Below are 22,690 nucleotides of genomic sequence, written 5' to 3'. Positions count from 1 at the left end.
ATCAGTGCCAGAGAAGTGCAAAGTATAAAATTGAAGTGCCCATCATTATGACACTAATTCTCACTAATTACAGTGTGCAGATTATCAGTTATTTCATGCAAATGATTACAGGGAGAAGAATAACAATTTCCTGTTATGGAAAATTGCTCAAATTTGTCTAGAAACTACTTGAGTTTAACAAGGGACAGTGACATAACAGTTCAGCAATTTATCTGACTTGTTCTATGCATATGTTTTCTTCTCTGATGTATCTCTTGGTTGCTTTGAGGACTAATTTACACTTTGTGAATAGACCACTAAAGTGAAACTGAAACAAGAGAGGATGTCTGAAAGAGCCATTACAGACTGAAGATCTATGGATCTCCAACAAATAATTATCATTCAGTGTTATTTGATTTATACAGAATTAGAGAAGATATTGTTCCATTGACAGTACTATCTTGCTGCTTTTTGTGGAATTTATAAATGAAGAAAGCAACTTGGGATATATCAATCGCTAATGTTAAAAGAATAAAATGTACTCATTGAACCATGTAGTAGTTATTAAAATAAATAACTCAGGGCCTTGTTTTTTCTTGTAGCCCTAGAACCTTAATTACAAGTTGTTTTGAAAAGAAAGATGTTTTTTAGGAAATAACTGTAGATCTTCTGTGGCTAAAGAAAATTATGTTAGGAAAACATTAAGGATGATAATAAGTTATGGCATTTGCATGTGGTAGATTAGAAGGGCATCACAAGGAACTGTAGGGATTATAAGCAGTCTGCACCATTGATTAAATCAGAATCCTGACCAATTAAAACAGGTTGTTGAGGTTGTGAATTTTCAGATCAGCATTATTATGTGATAAATGTTACTGCATGACTAAAGCCCTGTCCCTTTTTAACACTCATCACACAGATATGAAAAAGAAGGAATATTGATTGTGTAGTTGCACTTACCATTTTTGCTTTTGTGACCCCATTCTGTGAACATCTCTGCCATAATGTCCATATAAGTTTGTTCATTTCCATCTATAGGGCAAATGAAGCTCGAATCTGTCTGTTCCAGGTGATACACCGATTAAGGTATTTTCCCAAAACTGGGACACTTAACATTTGTACTTCAATTTCCAGACTCAATCATTATTTTAAGCAAACTTGGAAACAAGCATAATTCATAAAGAGCAAGATTGCTATTAACTTAGTTGAGTTGGGCAGTTATAGAAATAAAATTAATTATAATAAATAAATATTATTGTGATGCTCCCAATATCAAGCTTTTACATATATAGCAAACATGAACTGGGAAAAAAATCAAGATAGAATTACAAGATGTGACTATGAAATTTAGGTTTTTGCTGTGACTAAACATTTTGTATTCTTTATTTTTACCGAACAATAGAACATTCATTCAGCTAACAGCACATATCGCTGCATTAAACACAAAATGGATTAGTTTATTCAGGCTAGCATTTCATATTAGAAGCTGGGATTTATCTTATATCAGAGCCTTTGCTAAAGTAATTTATTGTTTAATGTTGAAATTGTCTTAACGTAAGTAATCAATTTCAGAGTAACATGAAATATACAGTAGTATGGAGGATATACTATTGTCTTTGTATCTAGCTTTTTCAGTTCTTTGAAGTTTTCCCATCTTGATCCTTCTGATATTTCCCAATATGTATATCTGAAGCCGAATACTTTGGTGTTTTTTTTTGGTGCCATTAGGAAACAAACCCTCATAAGACAACCTTCCATGGATTATTCAATGACCAAATTTAGAACATCATTTGAACACCCATTGCTTGTGATATTAATCCAGCCCTTCTTACATTTCTAGTTTAAAATAAGAGTTAAAGAAAAAGGGAAAATTCTCTGTACTTGTAACCACTTTGGAAGGACATATTATCATATATGTTCTCATAACAAATAGTCTTTGTCTATTCATTACCCCAGAAGTCTTCAAACCTGGCCCTTTTATGACTCATGGACTTCAACTCCCAGAATTCCTCAGCCAAGCACACTGGCTGAGGAATTCTGGGAGTTGAAGTCCATGAGTCATAAAAGGGCCAAGTTTGAAGACCCCTGCATTAGCCCATAACTTAGGCAGCTTAAAGCAACTTAGCTATTCCAGTAATCAAACAGAAAGTACTTTCTTCTGCTCATGAATGTTTTTGGCATGAATATGATCTGGGGATTTTATCAGTGATATGGTTAGTGACAGATCCAGAGACTGGGATCTGCCCAACATCTATTGGTTATTTTAGCTTGCTGCAGGCATGTTCCCTCCCCTTCATGCCATTTCTTTCTATGACATTTTGGCTTGGGATCCAGGAGAGCTCAACCATCTGGCTTCCACAGATGTACTGCTTAAGCACTTTATACATAAGAATTTAGTGCTTTTGAAAGAGTGCTAAAACTTGCTTATTAAATTTGGGTTAAGTGCTCTTTTGAAAAAAATGCTAGACGTGAACTTAGAAATCATGTCTGTATTCTCTAGACAGAATGCTAATCCTGTACTACACAGAAGGATGTTTTAAACTGGAAGGAGAGTTGGGTTCTACCAGCTATATGTTGCTGATTTGGTCAACAATTAATAAACTATGGATTTCCACTGCTTCAGTCAATGGGGTTCCATATTTTTTTACTGTTTTAATTATCTGGGGGTGCAGGTCATTTTGCCTATCTTTGTGTCACTTTACTTCTTCATGAATGCTTACAAGTGCTGCAGCCAAACACCTCACAACCAGAACTGTCATTCCCTTGCTGCATCTTCAAGGATGGAACTTACTTGTAGGTGATTGCTCTCTCCTACCACATCCCATGCCCTTTTTCTGCACCTGCCAACCCAACCACCATTTCATAGGTACAATATAGAGGAGGGATACAGATGAAGCATCAGGTTTCAAACATTACCATACTTGTATCCTGACACTTGGGCAACTGGAAATTTGGCTAAATTTATCCATTAGTCCTTGCACTAGGTCAAGTCAAGAAACAGCAGCAGTGTTTCTCATTCTTTAAGATGTGTAGACTTCAACTTCTACAATTCCCAAGCTAGCCTGCTGGCTGGGAAATTCTGGAGTTGAGGTCCACACATTTTTAAATTGCCAAGGTTGAGAAACACTGGGATATAGAAACAGAATCTTGAAAGCCTGACATTTTTCCTCTCTCCATCGTATATCAAGAAACTTAATGCAGTTTAAGCATCTTTCTAAAGTTCTCTTTTTCCAAACTTAAATCATGTTATGCAAATTGTCCCATTATTTTTCCAACATTGTTTGCATGGTTCTCTACACCGTCCAAGTCACTTACCTACTTTTGCTAAGTTCTGTTCCTCTGTAAGGGACAGAAAGCAATTGATAGTTGTTTTTGCTGCTGGCAAGTGAGATGATACATGGAAGAAACAACAATGAAACCAGAGGACTCCATCAACTGTTTTCTTAACTTGCCCCTCATTAAAACTATAAGGAAGCTGACCTTGTTTCATAGGCAGAATAGGGAAATTTATACTAATATAGTTTTCTGTGGACTCAGAGACTGCAGGATAGGACATTTACTGGCTTGCATGACTGTGCCTGATCTGTGCATTTATTGCAAAGTCTGTCTGTCTCTCTCTCTGTGTGTGCGCACACACACGGGGGGGGGGCATTAATTCAGGTTGAAAAGCACAACAAAAAGAAAACTATACTGACATTTTTGGGGATTATTTCTTCAAAGCATTTTTCTTCTCTGATGAAAGAGGCATCTGTTTTACTTCTCAGCCCCTAGAGTTGTTTAAAATTTATTTAGAAACTTTGTTTAGAAACTACCGCTTTGAGTTTTATTTATTGCAGAGAGAGAAGTCCTGTTTGTTTGCTTGCTTTTTCCTTGTCAGGAAGACAGAGATACTCTTATCACTTTGTAGCCTTTGCTCATGTTTCCTGATTTAAAAATCGTCCTGACTTTTATTCCTGGCAATTATTCCAAGGATAAGAAGTCAGGGAGGCTGTGATCTGCTGGAAAAAATGTCTCTTTTGAAAAGACAGAAAACCAATGTATATCCCTAGTCAAATTATTTTGGTTATCTAAGGCAGGGGTGCCTCAGGAATTCTTAGAGTTGAAGTCCACAAGTCATAACAGGGTCATGGTTCCCCACCCCTGATCTAAGGCCATATTGAACTTTTTACCCATAAGATTTTCTTCCACATTTTTTTGCCTCTGAAATGGCATAAAGTGAAAACCATTCTTTTCTTTCAGACACACACACACACACAGAGAGAGAGAGAGAGAGAGACAGACAGACAGACAGACAGACATAGATTTTCATGGAATAGAGCTGGGTTATCTGAGGGACCATTATGGATGTCATCTGCCAAGGACCTACATTTAGCAGTTCCCAGGTGGCAGTTCTTCTCTGTTACAGCACCCATCTTCTGGAACATTCATTGAATGTTAACTGCATCCCTTTTGATGTTTGTGAAGTCCCTCAAGACCTGGGTATGTTATCAGGCCTGGAGATTCCAGGGAATTGGAAACTTGTTTCAATGACTCCAACTATTGAGGCGAATACTCACTCTCTCTATGTGTGTTTGGGTTTTGTATATATTTTTAATTTTAATTTAGTTTTAATTATGTTTATTTCTAATGCTGATCTTTCTATTTTTTAAATGTCTGTTTTTACATATGTATTCATTTTTATTTACTATTGTAAGCTACCGAGTCACTTTTCACAAGATGGGTTATTTATGTACAGAGATAGAGATAGAGAAATATATTTTTCTTCCCATCCCTATGGATGGTATGTGTCTTCCTCACACCTTCAACCAGAGGCCTGGGAGTTTGAAAGTTTTGTTCAGTGACTTTACTGTTCCTAGCACTGCACCTTTCTGTACAAAGAGCTCTGCTGTTGTTCCGGGATCTCTTGGAGCCATTCTCCCAGTTTAGGAGTCACAACCCCGAGTGCCTTTACTTTTCACATCACTCTAGTATTTGCTTCAGACCCTGGTACTCCTCCAGCTTCTCATACTCCTTTTTCCTGATGTTGCTGTCACTTGGCACTTCTACATCTATCACTAACACTGTCTTCTAGTTCTTGTATGCTACCACAATGTCTGAATGATTAGCTATTACCTGCTTATCCATCTGGATCTGGAAGGTCCATAAGATCTTAGCCTTGATATTCTCTACAACCTTCTGTGAAATGTCACATCCGGATTTGGAACATTTGGAACCATACATTGTGCAGATATTCCTGTACACAACGACAGTTACTTGGTTGTGCCATTCAGTCTATACTGTTCCTGTCTGTATATTATTCCCTACTACTATGTGTTGGTCTATATCATAGCATGCACCACAAACGGAATGGGACTTTTAGGTTGCCACCATTGGCTGCACCCACTTTGCCACTGGTGCTCTGCCTCAGCCCATTTACAGCCAGCTTTCCTCCTCCCCTGACCCTCCCCTGGCCATTCTCCCTAGCCAATGGGCCCCTGGCCCTCTGCCCCTTGCCCTTCAGCCCAGGCACCCTTTGTTCTGGGTGTTTCACTCCTTGAGACAAGAAGCCACCAGCCAATTGGGTGGCAGGTGGCAATGAAGGGCAACTGAGAAGGCTGTGATTTATGACAGGTTATGGGAGAGACCAAGATCGGGGGGGGGGGAGCAGGCCATCGGTGTTTGCACACAGCTGGGGGGATGCCTGGGGGAGGAGGCAGGCAAAGGCTTCTTGCGTGTGGATGCTTCTGATGCCAGGGGAGGGGGCGGCAGATGATTGGTGTTTGCACACAGCTGGGGAAGTGCCAGGGGTTGAATGGTGCTGGGGTATGGTGGGGGGGGGCTGCTGAACTGCAATGAACTGCAATGGGGTGTGTGTGAAAATGGGAAGTCACCACAGGCAATAGGTAGACAGCAGTGGGCAGGGGCTTCCCATTTTGACCTCTCCTCATTGCTGTTGCCTCTGCGTCTGGACTCGAGCCTAAAACTGAATGGGCAGTTCAGCTGCCCCCCCTCGCACTGCACCACAGCACAGTTTGACCATCCGAGGCATCCCCCAGCCGTATGCAAGCACCGATTCCCTGCCACCCCCCCCAGCACCAACACCCTGCACCAGAAACAGCTGCACGCATGCAGCCTTTGCCTTCCCCCCCCACCCAGGCACCCTCCCCAGCCCCATGCAAGCTCTGATGCTCTGCTGGCTTCCCCAGGCACTCCCAGCAGCTGCAGGCAAGCACCTGATGCCCTGTCACCTGCCGAGGCATCAGAAACAGCTGCATGCAAGCAGCCTTTGCCTGCTGCCTCTCCCAGGCACCCATTCCAGCCATCCTCTGCAGATCTTGCTCTCTTCCATAACCTGTCACCAATCATAGCCCCCTCAGTCACCCTTTACTGCTGCCTGCTACCTGATTGGCTGGCAGCTTCTTGTTGCAAGGACTGAAACACCCGGGACAAAGGGTGCCTGAGCAAATGGGCCAGGCTGAAGGACAAAGGGTGGAGGGCCAGGGACTCATTGGCCAGGTAGAATGGCTGAGGGAGGGCCAGCAGAGAAGGAAAGCTGGCTGTAAATGGGCTGAGGCAGATGGCCAGAGGTGAAGTGGGTTGGCTAATGGTGGGAGCCTAAAGGTCCTTGACCCACCTCAAATCCCATCTAATGTGACAGACTCTGCTTCTGTGGATCTGGTGCTTAGAGCTTGCTCTTCTGCTGCTAGGGTCAGTACCTTAGTGCTGGTCTTTTAGTTCCTTCCTTTCCAGGCACTGGTAAGATTTCCCAATGTCAGTTATCTCAGCTGCTGGTGGGGGTACATTTCGTACAGGGTCTTGTCTTGCCATGGTATTTCCTCTGTTTGATCTTCTTTCCATGTCTGCTGCTGTCTCAGGCATTGTCTCACAAGCTCATCTTTGGATGCTGTCTTGCTGACATACCTGTGGATGCACTGGATTTTGTCAAGGACAGTGGCTTTGACATTCACCAAATTCTGCCTGCCTGTTTCTGGCTGGTGTCTGGCTGGGATGGAAACCTCCATATATTGTGAGGAGCTTCTGGGTCTTCACATCAACAGCTTTCATGTCCTCCTTTGGCCAGCTCATTAAACTACCATGGTATCTGATGACTGGCAGGACATATATATTGATAGCATGAATCTTGTTCTTCCCATTGAATTGGCTCTTCAGGACTTCTTTGCTAGTACTTAAATGTTGCTCTCTTCTTTGCATCCTCACAGTGGCTCATGGTTTCCATGTGGCTTGAGATACCAAGGTACTTGTAGCTGGCCTGTATGCCTGCTACTAAATACTGAATACTGAATACTTCATTCATGAACTATTCCTTCAGAGCAAAGTTTCTTCTTTTTCTTTTCAAGTATGAGTTTTATAATGCAACACAATTACAAATTGTGTTCCAGAGCAAAAAGTATTGTAGGATAATGCTCTACAATCCAAACTTTTGAGCACTTTAAAATCTAAAATATTTATAGTCTCTATAGTAAGAAAGATTCTGGCAGGTCTCTGCAATAGGATTTAATACTGCTTTTGCTGCACATAAATGAAGGGATTATATTATCAATAACTAAGCTTAATTCTTCTGCCATGAAATCCCATTAGGGATGTATCATGGACTGTGATTTTATCCCCTGGATCAGTAGATGTGTTTGATTACAGTGTTCAGATATACTGTATGTGTTTCATTGTTTCAGTATGCTATATTTTCATGGTTTACCATGAGCTCTTTGATGTGGAAATGTTTACGTATCTATAAACATAATAACATCATAGATGGATTTAACATAGTTATTAGATCACTTTCAGGATCAATCTTACAAAAGCTTATGTGGTAGTCGCTTTGTTATTCAAAATGCCATAAGTTTCTTTGTAGTAAGTATTGCATAGTGGCTTCTTGCAGACATTAACCAGACTGAGTTAATGCAACAGGTTTATTTGCAAGAATAACGGAACTGAACTCAACCGACAGACTGACAGCTATTTATACCTGCTGCCACTAGGTGGTGACCAATCAAATTGAAATCTGGTTTCCCACTCAAATACAAGCTTCAGTTTCACTCCAAATTAGTTGGAGATACATTTAAATCAAACACATTAACTGTTAATATCAGTACATAACACCCCTTCCCCATGGACAAAGGTCAACCCCAGTACATTTTATGCACATAGTCATTTAAATATGCTGGTGGATTACGAGTTCTTTTGGAGTGCCACAATGCTGTTTGGGGCTCCTGATCAACTTGCCGGTTGGCCATATCCGGTAGAGCCATGCCGCTATGTCCACACTGGGTAGACCAGTGCCACTAGGCCCGTCCATACTGGGTATACCTGTACTGCTGTGTTCGTTCACATCACTTGCCATCAAACTGTATACTGTTCTGTGGTGACTCTGGTTCCTCCTGTACAGTTTCTGTGGGTCTGTGCAATTTGGGAATGGCAGCTTCCCTATACATGTCTATAGTCCTCTCGCTTTCTGCTCCAGGACTTTGACTTGCCTGCCGCTGCTGCAATTGGTCAATGTGACATCAGACTACACAACTGTCATCCAGGGCCACCTCATAGGATAGTGGCCCTGACACCTTTGTCACAATAGCAACCACCCAAGGTGCCCCCTGCCCATGGTTTCTTGTCCAAACAGGCTCACCCAGCTTTAAATTCCTTGAAGGCTTGGGTTGTGATGTTTCTGCAGCTGATCTGTCAGGATGGAGATGGTCCAGCTGTGTTGTGAGTCGACGACCCCATCTAAGCTCAGCTGGGCTGCAACCTGTAGCGGTACTTGGCGTTGTATGCCAGCACAAAAGAAAGTCTGCCAGGCAATGATTCCAGTCTCCTGTCGTTAGTATTTTCAGAGACTCTTTTGTGGATCTCACCATCCATTCAGCTTGGCCGTTGGAAGGTGGATGGAATGGAGCTGAAGTGATGTGTCTAATCATATTAGCTTTAAGGAAGGACTGGAACTCTGCTGCGATGAATTGTGCCCTGTTGTCTGACACAAGGACATACAGCAGACCATGTGTAGCAAAAAGCCTGTGCAGTTCCTGGATGGTCCTGGCAGTAGTCATAGATTGGACAGGTACTACCTCTAGCCATTTTGAATAGCTATCCACTACAATGAGGAATACCTGTCCCTGAAATGGTCCTGCAAAGTCGATGGGCATGCAAATCCATGGAGTTTGCATGGTCTCCCAGTGGTGCACTGGGTGCTTGAGGCATTTCTGGCTGGGTTTCTTGGTAGACCCAACAGCTCCTTACTTGAGCCTCAATGTCCTTATCCAGACCTGGCCACCACAAGTAGCTTCTTGCAAGTGCCTTCATTCTAATGATTCCAGGATGCCACTCATGCAGAGTTTCTAGTACTCTGGCTTGCAATGTGGGCAGAACAATCACCCTGCTTGCCCACAATACACAACCCTTGTGGGCTGACAGCTCATCCTTTATGCTGTCATAGCTCTGGAACTCTGGACTTGGCCTGTTTTCTAGCCATCCCCTCCACACCCAGTTCAGAACGCAGCTGAATGTTCTGTCAGTGGCAGTTTCAGCAGCCACATCTCCTGTGTGTAGGGGTGTTTCAGGAAGATCCTGGATTGCTAGGATGTGATCTGCTGGGGCTGGGGCTGGATCAGTTTGAGGTAGAGGCAGTTAGCTGAGTGCATCAGCATGCCCCATTTCCTTGCCTGGCTTATGGACTATCCTGTATGAATAGGAAGCCATAAAAATTGTCCATCGCAGCATCCTTGATGACAGGATCTGTGGAGTCTGCTTGTCAGCTGTAAAGAGGCAAAGCAGCGGCTTGTGATCAGTGGAAATGGTGAAGGGTCGCCCATATAGGAAGTCATGGAATTTCTTAATTCCTGCTACAATAGTGAGAGCTTCCTTGTCTATTTGAGCATAGTTTCTCTCTGCTGATGATAATGTTCTAGAATAATATGCTATGGGGGCTTTGCAATGATCTGCCATTTGATGGCTTAGAACTGCTCCAATGCCATAAGGTGATGCATCACATGCTAAAATCACGGGCAGTTGTTCATTAAAATGGGCTAACATGGAGTTTGACGATAGCAGTGATTTGACTGCTCTGAATGCTTTGCTGTGGGTGCTTGCCCATACCCAGGGTGCTTTTTTGTCTAATAGACAATGGAGTGGCCCTGCCAATGGAGCTTTATGGGGCAGAAATGAGTGATAAAAGTTTAAAAGTCCCAGAAATGCCTGCAGCTCCCCTTTGGATTTAGGTCTGGGGGCTTGTTGGATACCTTTCAGCTTAGCCTCTGATGGATGGATTCCAGCAGCATCTATCCAGAATCCTAAGAACTCAGTAGAGTCCACACCAATTTGACACTTTTCTTTTTTTAAGTTCAACCCCGCTTCGCAGAACCATTGAAGCACTGCTCTGAGGTGATCTGCTAGGACTGCTGCAGATTCACCTGCAATCAGTACGTCAACAAAATAGGGGCAGATGCCTGCTGTGATATTGTCAACTAGCAGCTGCTGGTAGGCTTGTGCAAGGTCTAGTTTGGTAAACAGACGACCTCCTTGAAGTGATGTGAGGATGTGGCTTACCACTGGAACTGGGTAAGCGTGTTGCTGTAGTGCCTTGTTGATTGTACACTTGTAGTCTGCACAGATACATATGTCCCCATTGGGCTTCACTGGGGTTACTATGGGAGTCTCCCATAGGCTACTGTCCATGGGTTGGAGCACTCCCTGTTGCACTAATTTGTCCAGCTCCACATCGATTTTTGGTTTTAAAGCAAAGGGCACTCTGCATGGTTTTATCCTTATTGGAGTGAGAGCCAGATAAAGATTAAGGGAAATGGGTGCCCCTTTGTATTGTCCTAGGTTAGGACTGAACACATCAGCATACTCTTGGCATACTGCTGCCAGGTCAGCTGTTTGAGTATAATGTATGCCAGTTACTTGGATGCCCAGGGCTTTGAACCAGTCCAATCCTATTAGACTTGTACCCTGCCCTTCAATGACCACAATGCTGAACTCTTTGAATCTGACCCTTACGGAGACTTCGCCTTTCACCACAATGTGGCAATTTTGAAAATCTGTCAGAACAAGGCTTGATGGTTTGAGTTGAACTCGGTTCTTGTCTGCAGATATAACTGAAAGTCTTGTAAGAAACGATGGACAGAGCTGACTGGTGTCAAGCTCCATGGGTTGGAACAAGGGACCCCTTGTATTTTGACTTGAAGTCTCAGCTTCTCTTTAAGAGGGCATTGGATTCCCATTCACAGAATGCTTCTCCTCTCAGAACAGTATCCGATCCTGTTCTGCCCCGGGGCCCATTTACCTTTCTGCGGGACATCTGCAGTCTAAGCATTTGTCTGGCAACCTCTACAGATTCTGGTGATATGGCCTTGCTTCCCACATGTACGGCACACTGCTATGCGAAACCTGCACTCAGTCCTTTTGTGTTGTTCCCCATAGCTCATGCAGCTTGGAGGAATGGTTGCTTGTGCTGTAGGATGATGCTGTCTAACGGGTTTCCTCTGTAACCGGTCAATCTCATTAACCTCTTCCAAATCTTCTGGTCTCTCAATGGTCTCTTGATGCACAGCTACCTGGCTGGAGAGTGACTTTGAGGCCGTAGATCCTTCATCGCTCCACCGGCAGCTTCATCTGTCATGATTTCCTTCAGGGCATCTTGGAAGGTCAGCTTTTCCATGGCAAATAGGCACTGCTGTGAGTCTCTATTCATCAGCCTGCACACGAGTCTGTCCTTGACATGATCCTCCAGGTCTAGGAACTCACAGTGGTGTGACGCTTGTCAGAGTGTGGCCGTGAACTCAGCTGCCAACTCCCCTGACTTTTGCTCTCTCTGTTCGAAAGCAATTATGGACAGCTTGGGTTTGAAGTGTTCTTTCAGTCTTCTTTTTAAGTCAGCATATGATACTGACTCAATGCTGGCTGGCGCCACCAGATTCTCTGATCTGGTTGGCCCACAGGTAGTTGTCCATCATGGAGACATAGGAGCTCCACTGTTCTGGGTGGGAGATGTCGAACTCATTGAGCCTGCCAAGCTTGGCCATGGCAGGCATTCAGTGAGGTCCTGGTCACCGCCTTCTACTGCAAGAGGAGCTGAGCTGCCTATATCCTGGGGACAGATCCTTCAGGACAACTCTGCCTCCAGCGTGGCTTACTGGCAGGCAGGGTGGGAATGTGGTCCTACCAAGATTCTTGTGCCTGGTCTGACACCCAGTGACTTTAGACCTGAAAGGAGTCAGCTTTCTTCTTTAGTATCATCCCACCTTCATCACCACTATTGTATAGTGGGTTGTTGGAGACATTAACCAGACCTAGTTAATGCAACAGGTTTATTTGCAAGAATAACAGAACTTAACCAACAGACTGACAGCTATTTATATGTGCCGCCACTAGGTGGCGACCAATCAAATTGAAAGCTGGTTTCCCACTCAAATACAAGCTTCAGTTTCCCTCCAAAACAGTTGGAGACACATTTAAATCAAACACATTAACTGTTAATATCAGTACATAACATAAGTACTGCAAAAAAGCCAGTCTGGTGCTCTGGTTAAGTGATCAGGCTAGAAATCAGGAGATTCTTAGCCCCACCAGCTGCCTGGCTTTGGGCCAGTCACAAGAGTCTTAGCCCTAGGAAGCAGACAAGGGCAAAGCAATTCTGAAATCTGCCAAAAAAATGCAGGGACTTGTCTTGGCAGCTGCCAGGATCAACAGATCAAAGGAACAAAACAACAAAAAATTGTTGCAAAAATAAAGTGCTACCCCTTTTCAGAAGCTGATTCTGGGATCAGTAACTGAGGCCATGGCATATTCTCAACCAACGTTTTCCTCCTATAAATCATATGGTACATTCATTCTTACTTCTCCATTTTAAAACAGCTACATGCACTGAGTTTCTATCAGTCATGCACAATCTAATATATAGAAATCTTGTCAAAATGGGCTCAAGAAATTATTGGGCCTTTAGAATCACCCTAAAGATCTTAACTCAGATACTCTATTTTGCTGATTATGGATTTCTTGAATTGGGTACTTTTTGTTGTCGATTTTATGAAAGAAATCCCAACAACTATTATACAGGGAACAAGTTCTATTTTACATAATATAGAGAAATGGTTCTAAACAAAAAATGTAAACAGAAAAGCATATTTACAATTAGGTTTAGGTTTAAAGGTAAAGGTAAAGGTTCCCCTGCACATGCGTGCTAGTCGTTTCCGACTCTAGGGGCCGGTGCTCATCTCCGTTTCAAAGCCGAAGAGCCAGCGCTCGTCCGAGGACGTCTCCGTGGTCATGTGGCCGGCATGACTAGACGCCAAAGGCGCACGGAACGCTGTTACCTTCCCACCGTAGTGGTCCCTATTTTTCTACTTGCATTTTTACGTGCTTTCGAACTGCTAGGTTGGCAGAAGCTGGGACGAGTAACAGGCGCTCACTCTGTTACGCGGCACTCGGGATTCGACCCGCCAAACTGCCGACCTTCCGATCGACAAGCTCAGTGTCCTAACCCACTGAGCCACCGCGTCCCTTTGGTTTAGGTTTAGGTTTATTCAATTTCTATACCACCCTTCTCCCGAAGGACTCAGGGCGGTTAACAGGGCATATATAAATAACAGTACAAAAATTAAAAAGAAATTAAACCAATGCCCAATTTAAATACAATGACAATAAAATATTAAAAAACCCATTAAAAAACCCTAATATTCCCCATCAGGCCAGACCAGCTAGTTCAAATAAGTGGGTCTTCAGCCCGCGGCGGAAGGAGCAAAGGTCCAATGCCATCCAGAGCTCAACCGGCAGTTGGTTCCATAATGCCGGAGAACCCACAGAGAAGGCCCTCCCCCTGGGGGCCACCAGTCGACATTCCCTGACCGGAGGCACCCTGAGGAGGCCCTCTCTGTGGGCACGCACAGGGCGGAGGGGAGTTGACGCCGGCAGCAGGTGGTCCTCGAGGTATCCCGGACCCATGCCATGTAAGGACTTAAAGATCATAACCAAAACCTTGAACCTCACCCGGAAGACAACTGGTAACCAATGTAGCTCGCGGAGCCAAGGTGTAACATGGGAGTACCGGGAAACTCCCAAGACAACTCTCGCGGCCGCATTCTGTACCAGTTGGAGCCTCTGAGTGGTCTTCAAGGGAAGCCCCATGTAGAGAGCATTGCAGTAGTCCAGGCGAGAGGTCACGAGCGCATGAGTGACCGTACACAGGGCATCCCGGTCCAGATAGGGCCACAACTGGCGCACCAGGCGAACCTGGGCGAAAGCCCCCCTAGTCACGGTCACTATATGATCTTCCAGAGTAAGTCGTGAATCTAGGAGGACTCCCAAGTTGCGAGCCCTATCCACGGGGGGTAAGGACTCACCCCCCATAAGAAGAGATTTTGAATGTCCCAGGATGCCGGAATGCACAGCCACTCAGTCTTGTCAGGGTTGAGTTGAAGTCTGTTCCTCCCCATCCAGGCCCGAACCGCCTCCAGGCAACGGGACATCACATTGAGGGCATCACTGGGGTGGTTTGGGGTCGAAATAAAAAGTTGGGTATCATCGGCATATTGATGATACCCAACTCCAAAACCACGAATGATCTCACCCAGCGGTTTCATGTAGATGTTGAACAGGAGAGGCGAGAGGACTGACCCCTGAGGAACTCCACAAGCGAGGGTCCTAGGGGTCGACCTCTGTCCTCCTGCCAACACCGACTGCGAGCGTAACAGGAGATAGGAGGAGAACCACTGAAGAACTGTGCCTCCCACTCCCAATCCCCTGAGACGCCGCAGCAGGATACCATGGTCGATGGTATCGAAAGCTGCCGAGAGGTCTAATAGGACAAGGACAGAGGAATATCCTCTGTCCCGAGCCCTCCAGAGATCATTCACCAGAGCGACCAATGCCGTCTCCGTGCTGTACCCGGGCCTGAAACCCGATTGGAACGGGTCTAGATAATCCGCTTCATCCAGGACCAGGGGAAGCTGATGCGCCACCACACTCTCAACAACCTTCGCAAGAAAGTTGTTCAAAACAGCTGGGTCCAAAACAGGCTTCTTGAGGAGAGGTCTCACCACCGCCTCCTTCAAGACGGCGGGGAAATTACCCTCACTCAAGGAAGCAGATATAACTGCCTGGAACCAGCCTCGTGTCCTCTCCCGGGCTGCATAAACCAGCCAAGAAGGGCACGGGTCCAATAAACATGTGGTGGAGTTCAGCCTCCCCATAATCCTGTCCACTTCCTCAAGGGTTACAGAATCAAACTCCTCCCAGATAACATTGACAAGACCGCCCGTGTCCTGCTCGTCAGACTCTGCCCAGTTGGAGTCCAGACCGGTCCGAATCCGAGCGATTTTATCCAGCAGATGTTGTCCAAACTCCTCGGCATGACCCTGCAAGGGATCCTCCCTCACCTCCTGATTAAGGAGGGAGCGGGTCACCCTAAACATGGCGGCCGGGCGATTTTCTGCAGACGCAATGAGGGCAGAGAAGGAATTACACCTCGCCATCCTCATCGCTGCGAGATAAGACCTAATAAAGGTTCTTAGTTGCAACCGGTCGGATTCGGATCGGCTGGACCTCCAACAGCTCTCTAGGCCCCGTTTCCGACGCTTCATCTCCCGGAGCTCCGAGGAGAACCATGGAGCTTGTTGGGATCTGCACCAGGTCAGGGGCCGCAAGGGTACAACTCGGTCAAGTGCCTCAGTGGCCGCCCTTTCCCAGGCCTCCACTAGGGCATCCGCCGAGTTGTGAGCAACGGAGGCAGGTGGGGACCCCAGTGCTGCCTGGAATCTATCAGGATCCATTAAGCGTCTGGGGCGGTACCATCTAATTGGCTCCGTACCCCCACGGCGGGGGGTGGCAAAACGGAAGACCAGCCGCAGGAGGTGATGATTGGTCCATGACAGGGGCATAATAAATGGAGAGCCCCCACCAAGATCATCAAACCACCGTCCAGATAAAAAAACCAGGTCAAGGGTGTGGCCTCCCTCATGAGTTGGTTCAGAAATTACTTGCGTCAGGTCCATGGCCGTCATGGAAGCCATGAACTCCCGAGGTAGCTCAGATGAGCCTCCCAGGGATGGTAGATTGAAGTCACCCAAAACTATAAGTTTGGGGAACTCAATCACCAACCCCGAGAGGATATCGAGCAGCTCGGGCAGGGCTGCTGCTGCGCGACTAGGCGAAACGTACACCAGCAGCAAGCCCAACTGCGCCCCCAGACCAAATCTCAAGAAGAGAGACTCACACCCGACTATCTGAGGAACGGTGGTCTCCCGCGGACATAAGGTCTCCCTGATAGCTACTGCCACACCCCCACCCCTACCTTGAGCTCGTGGCCAGTGTAGCACCCGGAAACCTGGTGGGCAGAGGTCAACCAAAGGGACCCCACCCTCCGGGCCCAACCAAGTCTCCGTGATGCAAGCCAGGTCCACATGCTCACCCTCAACTAAATCCCTAACAAGGGGAGCTTTGTTAACCACGGACCTGGCATTCAGGTACACCAACCGAAGCTCAGGAGGCTGCACATCCTCACTCCCGGAACCTCGGGGAAGAAACAGAGGGTCGGAGCGCCTCACCGCTTGCAAATAGCAGAGACGGCCCCCCTGGTAATGATACGGCCCTCTGTTTATGCACCTGCTGCCATTCCCCAACGTCGTGGGAATCGACAGTCCCACGACCTGCTCCAGAGCCCCGGAGACAACCACACCCTGTTCTCCCCCCGCGCGACCAGACCCAAGCCTGGCTTGAGCCATGGTTGATTGACCACCCCCCATAGCCAAACAACCCCCACCCCGTCCCACCCTTCTCCCTAACCCAATAAAATAAATTGATAAAAAATTAACCAGGGGCCTCCTATTAAATTTATGTTGAAGGCCCCTGCCCCTGCCCAGCCATCTCTCCGGGTCCCAACAATCGGGCCCTTCATCGAGATTGGAGGTATTTATAAAGATGGGTCGCACCCAGGAGAGGGGGGCACCCCTGAGGGCGAACAAGTCTGTGCTGGTGTATCGCCGCATATAGGTCCGGCAAGTCCAGGATAGGCAGTCCCATAATTGGTCATGTCCATAGGAGGATCGAAGGACGGGAATAAATATCTGGATCCACACCCAACTTCATTGCCACTCAGTTGGGTGACCCCGGAAGCAGGCCAACCCCCGCCCTCTCACGACGGGTTGCAACTCTGTTCCTGGGGGTGGTCCAAGATATACTCTGGGTAGGCATACCCCATAGAGCTCCCACCTCTATGGGGCTGCAGATGTATAACCAAGCCACTCTCCCACCGTGGCTGGTACCCAGGTCCGACCAAATCCAAAGGGGAGAGGGGGGGTAGGCAGAGAGTTGGTAGGTGTATGTGTTCAAGGCAGAAGGGTAGGCAGGTCAAGGTAGTAAAGGTGGTCTGGAAACGCCGTCACCGCCGCTGAAGCGGTCCAAAAGCGGTGCAGGGACCACCTGTCGCCGTTGCTCCATTGAGGTGACCCGCGGTCGTCTTCTCCGCCGCTGAAACGGCCTGAAGACGCCGTCGCCGCCACAAGCGGTCCGAGGCAGCATAGAAAACATCATCGCCGCTGGGATAACTCGCAGTCGCCCTCTCCGCCGCCGAAACGGCCCGAGGACGACGCCGACGCCGAAAGCGGCCCGAGGTGGCCTGGGGCAAGATGGAAACGCCACTGCCGGCGAGAGGGGCCAAAAGCCCAGAAAACACCGCAGCTGACCACCGACCACCGCAAACGGCCCGAATAGGCCCGAAAACGCTGGTACCGCCGAAGCGGCCCGAAAACAGACCAGATGTCGCCGCTCGGGCCAGAAGGCCCCGGAAACGTCACTGCTAGCTGCTGGTCGCTGAAAACGGCCAGAACACACTGCCGCTGCCGTCGCCGTCGCCGCCGAACGTGGGCCGTTGCCGACGCCGAGCGCGGCCCGAAGGACCGCCGATGCCAGCGCCGAAGCCGACGCCCACGCTGTCCCAGCCATCGCCGCCGTCAGAACGGACTCACAGGCGTCCCCCTCGCCGACCGAAGGCAGCCCGAGGATGCCAAAGGCGGCCCAAAACTGCCCGGAGCAGCAGGAAACGCCGCCGCCGAGCGCGGCCTGAAAGACCACCGCCGCCAGCGCCGAAGCCGACGCCCACGCCGCCGCCGCCAGCGCCGCCGCCAGAACAAACTCACAGGCGTCCCCCTCGCCGACCGGGAGCAGCCCGAGGATGCCAAGGCGGCCCAAAACGGTCCGGAGCAGCAGGAAACACCGGAGTCGGCCACGAACAGCTGCAGACGGTCCGGAAAAGGCAAGCAGCAAAAGGCAAGCAGAAAAAGGCAAACGGATGGAAAAGGCAAACGGATGAAAGAGAGCAGGGCCAGCAGACGGACAGGTCGACAGGTAGGAGTCTAAACGGACCACTGCCAGCTTCGTCGACCTCCTAACTGCCCCACTGCCTATAACCAGGCTCCTGAGGGGCTCCAAGAGACGCCTAGCAACTGGAGCTCGCGGAGCTCAGCCGAGCACATCCGCCATCTTGGGCATGCGTAACCTCAATTATCATAATAATGACTAGTAATGACTTATAAAGAGTTATTAGATTTAAATGGGAACTTAAAAACAAAGTTATCACTTCAGGAACAGGGGTTAAATTTAGATTGGTGGACCTATCTGCAAATTAGCAGTAAATATATGAAGGACAGGCAGAGGCCTGGAATTTGTCGAGAGCTCCATATCCTGGATAGGATTTTGTTGGGAGTGGATGATAAGATCTTATCTAAGTGTTATAAATTTTTTATGGCTATGGAAGTAGCTGAGAAGGGCACGAAGGCCTTGATCCATGCCTGGGTGAGAGATTTAGGTTGCTCAATAGATATTGAGAGGTGGAGCGAAATTTGGGTTAAGAATATTAAGTTAACACGGTCAATAGCATATAAAGAAAATATGTATAAAATGGCATATCATTGGCATTTATCGCCGGCTAGGCTCGCCAAAATGTTTCCGGGAACATCCCCAACCTGCTGGAAATGTGGCGTCAAAGAAGGCACATATTTCCACCAATGGTGGACCTGTCAAGAGGCTATGAATTTCTGGAAGAATATTCAGAAATGGCTAAGTGAGATGTTGGGATACCATATACAATTGTGTCCTGAGGTATTTTTATTGGGGATAAGACCACAAAATATAAACAGAATTGTGTGGTACTTGTTGTTACATATAACCACTGCTGCAAGATTGGCGTGGGCCCAGTATTGGAAGATGGATGTTAGCCCACCCGACCAAATAGTAATTCAGAAAATATTGAACTGTGCAGAATCAGATCGGCTTACTATGATGTTAAGGGGACGAGGGGACACAGATTATTATTTGTCTTGGAGTCATCCTCGACCCCGTTCGCCTGGAGGTAGCACTCCAGCTGTCCCACGAATGCTTCCCATTCTTCGGGATGGTTACTGTTAAAAAGGGGATACTGACCAAGCTGTGTCATCTTGCTGCCTCGGGTTGTCCTGCTCCGGTGCCACTGCTTCTCGGATGCTGGAACCAGACGTGGTCACTTCTGCGGCTAGCGATGTTCGGGGCAGAATCCCACCCTCATCGCCAGTGTAACGAAGTGTGGTCGCACACAGACACGGACACCCGGCTGGGTGAAGAGACTTCTTTATTGATGGTCAGGAACGAAGCCGGGGAAAGGGGTTACCTGGCGTACCTTTATACCTGCCCAGGTGAATCCCAACTAATGGATTCAAACCTGGGCTTCCTGCCAGTGCAGGTGGCCAATAGATTTAAACCCTGGCTTCCCACCAGAGCTGGCCATAGCCCGGGGCTGTCAAACTCATTCAAACCAGGCTTTCCCGCCAAATGCGGTTATAGCCTGGAGCTGTCCAGCCCTGCGCCTCCTGCTGTGCTGACAGCCTGTGTATGCTTTAGTCACATACACTACAGTTATATGCAATGATTTTTCCTTTCTTTGTGGTTGCTTTCTTATATGTAACGGGACAACCTTATTTCCTCCTCGTAATGTGATGTAAACCACTATTGACTTAATGTTTGCTTGATACACAAATAAACAAAATTGGGGGGAAAAAAGAAAAAAGAAAAGCATATTTACAATTAGTAAAGAGAAAGAGGAAAGCAAAAAGCCCTGAGAGGAATAATGATAAATACTGAATCTAGTTTACACAGTAGCCTCTTGTATCAAATGGGAATGTAAAGAAGCTTTAAAGCAGTTGCAATTTTAAAAGGATTCCAGTGTAAAGAATTAAGCCACCTGGGCCTGAGTTCTGCTTCCAAAGAGGGGACAAACCATTGAAGAAAAACTGGTTGTTTTTATTTATTTATTTATTTATTTATTTATTTATTTATTTATTTATTTATTTATTTATTTATTTATTTGTAGTTTCGTTTAACATAACGCTCTATTGAGGCTCAGTTTCCTCCTGGCTAATTTCAAGCCATGCATTTATTCTCTCAAAAGCACATGAACCTTTAGTTAGAGAAATAACCGTGGCATGAAAAAGCTGAGCTGAGCAGAGGGGCCTGCCAACCAGCAGAAACAGTCACTATAAAAGAACACTTTCAAGTCCACATAAGAATATCACATCCATATTAATGAGTTAAAGGGTTTTTTATTTTTCTTATTCTGATTCCATCTATATGATGAATTGACCACCCAGGGGCATTTTCAAAAGTATCTCTGTAGATTTTGTGCTCTATCTATCTATCCTTTTTAATATTTTATTTTTATTGGTATTACAGACCAAAGAAAAAGAGATTAAGAAATAAAAACTCAAGCAAACAAATGCACTCTAAAACTTTTGGGACTGTGTGCATACAGGAGCTGCAGATTCATCTGATGTCTACCCAAAGACCGTTACTAAGTTGTTGTTGTTGTTAGCTGCGAAGTCGTGTCCGACCCATCGCGACCCTATGGACAACATTCCTCCAGGCCTTCCTGTCCTCTACCATCTTCTGGAGTCCATTTAAGCTCACGCCTACTGCTTCAGTGACTCCATCCAGCCACCTCATTCTCTGTCGTCCCCTTCTTCTATTGCCCTCGATCTTTCCCAGCATTAGGCTCTTCTCCAGTGAGTCCTTCCTTCTCATTAGGTGGCCAAAGTACTTGAGTTTTAGCTTCAGGATCTGGCCTTCTAAAGAGCAGTCAGGATTGATCTCCTCTAGGACTGACCGGTTTGATCGCCTTGCGGTCCAAGGGACTCGCAGGAGTCTTCTCCAGCACCACAGTTCAAAGGCCTCAATTCTTTGGCGCTCAGCCTTTCTTATGGTCCAACTTTCACTGCCATACGTTGCAACTGGGAAGACCATAGCCTTGACTATACGCACTTTTGTTGACAGGGTGATGTCTCTGCTTTTTAGTGTGCTGTCTAGATTTGCCATGGCTTTCCTCCCCAGGAGCAAGCGTCTTTTAATTTCTTGGCTACAGTCCCCATCTGCAGTGATCTTGGAGCCCAGGAAAATAAAATCTGTCACTACCTCCATTTCTTCCCCATCTATTTGCCAGGAATTGAGAGGGCCAGATGCCATGATCTTGGTTTTCTTAATGTTAAGTTTCAACCCAAGTTTTGCACTCTCCTTCTTCACCTGCAACAAGAGGCTCTTTAGTTCTTCTTCACTTTCTGCCATTAGAGTGGTATCATCTGCGTATCTTAGGTTGTTGATATTTCTTCCGGCAATCTTAATTCCAACTTTTGATTCATCTAGCCCTGCCTTTCTCATGATGTGCTCTGTATATAAGTTAAATAGGCAGGGCGACAGTATACAGCCTTGCCGGACTCCTTTCCCAATTTTGAACCAATCAGTGGTTCCGTGTCCAGTTCTCACTGTTGCTTCTTGACCCGCATATAGGTTTCTCAAGAGACAAATAAGATGGTCTGGTACTCCCATCTCTTTAAGAACTTGCCACAGTTTGTTATGATCCACACAATCAAAGGCTTTAGCATAGTCAATGAAGCAGAAGTAGATGTTTTTCTGGAACTCCCTAGCTTTCTCCATGATCCAGCGTATGTTGGCAATTTGATCTCTAGTTCCTCTGCCTCTTCGAAATCCTGCCTGCACTTCTGGTAGTTCTCGATCCACATACTGCTGAAGTCTAGCTTGTAGGATTTTAAGCATGACTTTACTAGCATGAGAAATGAGTGCAATGGTGCGATAGTTTGAACATTCTTTGGCACTGCCTTTCTTTGGAATTGGAATGTAAACTGATCTTTTCCAATCCTGTGGCCATTGTTGAGTTTTCCAAATTTGCTGGCAAATTGAGTGTAGCACTTTTACTGCATTGTCTTTTAAGATTTTGAATAGCTCAGCTGGAATACTGTCACTTCCACTAGCTTTGTTGTTGCTCAGCTTTTCTAAGGCCCACTTCACTTCACATTCTAGGATGTCTGGCTCGAGGTCAGTGACCACTTCATTGTGATTATCAGGGACGTTAAGCTCATTCTTGTATAGTTCTTCTGTGTAATTTTGCCACCTCTTCTTAATCTCTTCTGCCTCTGTTAGGTCCCTGCCATTTTGGTCCTTTATCATGCCCATTTTTGCATTAAACGTTCCCTTCATTTCTCCAATTTTCTTGAAAAGATCTCTGGTCCTCCCTATTCTATTATTTTCTTCTGTTTCTTTGCACTGTTCATTTAAGAAGGCATTCTTATCTCTTCTAGCTATTCTCTGGAATTCTGCTTTCAATTGGGTGTATCTTTCTTTTTCTCCCTTGCCTTTTGCTTCCCTCCTTTCCTCAGCTATTTGCAAAGCTTCCTCAGACAGCCATTTTGCT

Source organism: Vipera berus, assembly GCF_964194415.1.
Source record: "Vipera berus genome assembly, chromosome: 6".
Classification (NCBI taxonomy): Eukaryota; Metazoa; Chordata; class Lepidosauria; order Squamata; family Viperidae; genus Vipera; species Vipera berus.
Note: the sequence above shows the minus strand (reverse complement) of the source record.